Genomic DNA, 4,383 nt, shown 5'->3' on the forward strand with positions numbered 1-4,383 from the left:
TCTATCTATCTATCTATCTATCTATCTATCTATCTATCTATCTATCTATCTATCTATCTATCTATCTATCTATCTATCTATCTAATCTCTTTAGCTTTTGGAGTTGACCTGGTTCAAAATGGTGAACACACAAAAAGTTAGAATTCAGTCAATTTGGCAGTTACACAGTTAAAACTGGCTGTGGTAGTTGCTGAGAATAATCCCAAACACATACTCTGAAGGTAAAACTCACACATACCTTAATTTAAAAGTCTGGCACATGTGTTCCTTCAAGAGATGCTAGTTTGTTGTTGTTTTGTTTCTTCCGATCATCTGAAGTCTTTATGACAGGTTTCATTAAAATGGTACCACTCATTTTCTACAGAATAGTCAAATGCTTATGATCACCAGTACCTTATGTGAGCCCCACCGTGTCCACCTCTGTTTGCATAAAGAATACAATATTGGACTCAAGCTAGAGCCAAAATACTTGATCTCATCTCACAACATGACCTGCGTTAAACCACATGAATATATAACAACTTCAAATAATAGTTTTAAGACACATAGAACAACATGTGCTAGGGTTACAGCGTTAAATGGCATAATCATATATAGTATTATGGAGGGTGTTAGGATTGGGTATTAAAAAAGCATTCATTGAAGACTTGGGTTGTGACTCACCAATTGGTACCAAAATCTCTTGAAGAACAAAATCATGTACTTTTATCTACAAGCAATTTAATTTAAGTATAGTTATAAGAAATTACTGTATAGTCTTTTTTTTTACATGAACTGCCATGAGCTGCTGAAACAGTGTCACCGTCTACAATGTATTGTATAAAAAAAAAAAAAATTGTATGACTTTTTTATAACTGTTTATTGTTGTCGCTGTCGTCCATTGTTGTCATCATTCTTTGTTGAAATCAGGTCTCTCTTGTAAATGAGTCCTCAAGGCTCAATGGGATTTACCTGGCTAAATAAAGGTTGACTGAAAAAATTGTGTTTTACATCACCAATAGACTGAGAAGGTGCCAACCAAAAGAGCAGCCCCTGCTTCACTTTACAACCTTTAAACTCAACTGAACTTTGCAGTTGTCCATATGGACAAGTCATCGGCCTCGTGGAGAAAAAAGAAATATGGTCAGACAGAACAAAGACTGACAGATCTGGCTACAATTGCAAAAAGTATGTTTGAAGGTGGCGGCATCGTGGCTCAGTTGGTAGAGCTGTTGCTTTCCAGCTAGAAGGTCACCAGATCAAATCCCAGCTGGGAATCCTTCTGGGTGGAGTTTGCATGTTCTCTCTGTGCATATATGGGTTTTCTCCAGATATTCCAATTTCCTCCAAAACATGCATGTTAGGCTGATTGGTAACTCTAAATTGTCCTTAGGTGTGAGTGAGAGAGTGAATGATTGTTTGTCTCATTTGTTTCTATGTGTCCCTGCGATGGACTGGAGACTTGTCCAGGATGTCCCCTGCCTCTTGCACAGTGACTGCTATGGACACCGGTGAACCCCGTGATCTGGAGAGGAAGAAGAGGGTAAAGATAATGGATGGATGTTTGAAGGTGTTTAGGTGAACTTTTCATACCTAATGAACAGTGTAGTAACTGTCAAGCATGGTGGTGGTAGAAGCATCATACTGGCGTACATTGCACAAAGTAATGAAAAAAAGACACTACTTCAAAAATTGTTCAGTTTCTCCTTAAATCAACAGCTAGTCAGTTAAACTTGGACACAGTTGGGTGTTACGGTAGGACGATACCTCAAACAACTCATTAGAACTGTTGGAGAGCTAACACTAGGCTTCTGGAAATACCTTCCAAAAACCCTGATCTTATCCCTGATGGAAACGTGTGAACTGTGCTTTAAAACCATGTCCAGAAACCAACTAATTTAAAGAAACTCAACTAATTCTGCCAAGGCAGGAGGAGGAATCCTTCATCAGGATGTTGCACTGCTCGTGAATATATGCTGCAAAAACATGTTAGCTTACCTAAGCATCACTGACAAAAGCAGCGTACAAATAGTAAGTGGTGTGAAAATAGGATGATCAAAATCAAACAGACAAATAAAGAGCAGACATGTCGTTTGCTCTAAGATATATTTTGAGGTAATATAATCACTGCATGAGAATCATTATTAGCTGTTCTGAGAGTCAAAATAATGCACAAAGCTCCTAAAATAACAAGCTGGCATATTGTTAGCACAGATAATCTGTAACGGTGGATAACAACTCTATTTTATTCCCTCACACACGGCAAGACAAACATATCAGCATGTTGGGAGAGACAGACAGACATATGTTGAAACCCCATGAGGTACATCTGATGCAATAGTTAGCAACATCCCTGCAGACTGGAGGATGTGTCAAGCTAAGGAAGAATAAAGCAAGTAGTCAAATGTAATTGCAGCTACCAATCACATGAAGATGAGGGGACATTTTATGAGACCTTTACAACAAGTGCATTTCTCCTATACACCAAGAGATACAAATACAGAGACTGGAATCAAAACTGCACATAAAGTGGAATTAGTGATGAATCCAAAGTAAAAATACAAGAACCTGAGCTGAGATAAAAGCGCCTTTGAGAACTTCATATTTCTTTTTTTAATTTTCCTGAAACTTCTCACTTCTGCTTTCAACAAGATCAGCTACGACTCTTTCAGAGCATGCGGTGAAGCTGTCGGATTCAGAAATAGCCTCCATGGTCAGTGTACATGTGTGAGAGCAATTGTTCACATTGTGTGTGTTTATAGCTACCTTCTTATCTACATCTCCACAGAATGAGGGTTACACCTTTACCTCCGCACCAACCCCCAACTTGCAACAGAACAACCAGGCCTTTGTAAGAAAAGTCAAGACTTTAAGCGTGTCTAGGTGCTTGTGGACTATGCGTGCACATGACGTTTTTATTTAACAAGTATTAAGGTTGTAGCTAGATTAAAATACTGTTTTGATACAAATGACTAATTTCAAATTATAAAAGCAACATAACTTATTTATTTTGTGGTGCATCTTCGGTAATCCGCATGTTTTAAAGCCAGCAATGAGGTTTGAAGAGTCTGAATTACAGGTTCTTAAAATTAAAATTTCACAATGAACAAAGGATCTGCTGTAAATTCTTCAAATGTTTGCAGTAACTTAAACCAATTATCAGTCTCAGAAAGGTTTCAAGGCATTTTCAAACTTTTATTTTATTTTTTTAATCTTTTTATCTGGTATTTGTAATGAACTTATTTTACTGTTTTAATGTGAGCTCTTTTCATAATTATTGCTTTATTTCAAGGGATGACTTGTTAAAAGTAGTTGCAGTACTCCTTTAATCTCAGCTCCCTTCATTTTAAGTAGGTTACATTGAAGACAAACTACTTGTTTATTTAAGTTGCATAAAAATCTTGCGATATAGTTTGTACTTGTTTGAACGAGTTTAAAAATTTCCACTAGAAATAGTTAATTTGCTCAAAGGCATATTATTATTTTTTAATTCTTCTTTTCTCAGAAACAAAAGTGCATTTAGTATATAAAGCATTTAACAGCACTGGCACATGTTGCAGGTATCCTGTGCATATTTTACAAAATGTGAAACGATGTTAGTTTATTTATTTTTACAGTTACTTTTTCAATATTCAAAATCCATGTGGTCAAGAGCATAAACCCAAAACGTGCCATACTCAATATAAAACCAGATTAAAACTGTTTATAAATCACCAATAGCATGACTGGAGACATTTATTACAAATTAGGAAAAAAAAAAAAAAAAACTTTGCAGGATGGATTTACCATGTTTTTCACATGGGATCACAAACTTGTTAAAAACATTCCAAGATCACATAGAAAACATGTTAATTTAACAGGTATGCAAAGGTGAAAACACAAGATTTTCACTTGTGCAGTGCAATTTTAGTGCAAATTGCAATTAAACAAAGCTTCAACTGAACTTTTTATCAAATGTCAAATTGGCTCTTTAATTATTATTATTGTTTTATGTATTATTTTATAGGTAAATATATGGGCGCATTTATACCTTCAATGAAATTTATGTAAATTACTCTCACTATGTTTGTGCTCTGCCTGAACACGTGCTGCCATTGTTTTCAACTCCCAGAGAAAAAGTCCATTGTTGTGGCGAACTTTTAATTCTGGGGGGGGGGGATTTAAAACCCATCACATGTTCACACAGGACTGCGGGTCGTCCTTCCACAAAATTCACGTGGAAATTTAAAGAGAAAAACCTTTTCCCCTCGACCGGAGAGCTACAACTTCTTACAAACGTCAGAATTTATGGAAAGACGGAGTTTACTGTCGGATCACATCGAGGTTGCGTTCAAAGACTTTGGGGAAACTTGAATTCTTTTCATTTTTTTTCAACCTGACCACAGGAGAATTATTAGAATAAGC

The sequence above is a fragment of the Nematolebias whitei genome, chromosome 3, assembly GCF_014905685.2.
Source record: "Nematolebias whitei isolate Nwh7 chromosome 3, NemWhi1, whole genome shotgun sequence".
NCBI lineage: Eukaryota > Metazoa > Chordata > Actinopteri > Cyprinodontiformes > Rivulidae > Nematolebias > Nematolebias whitei.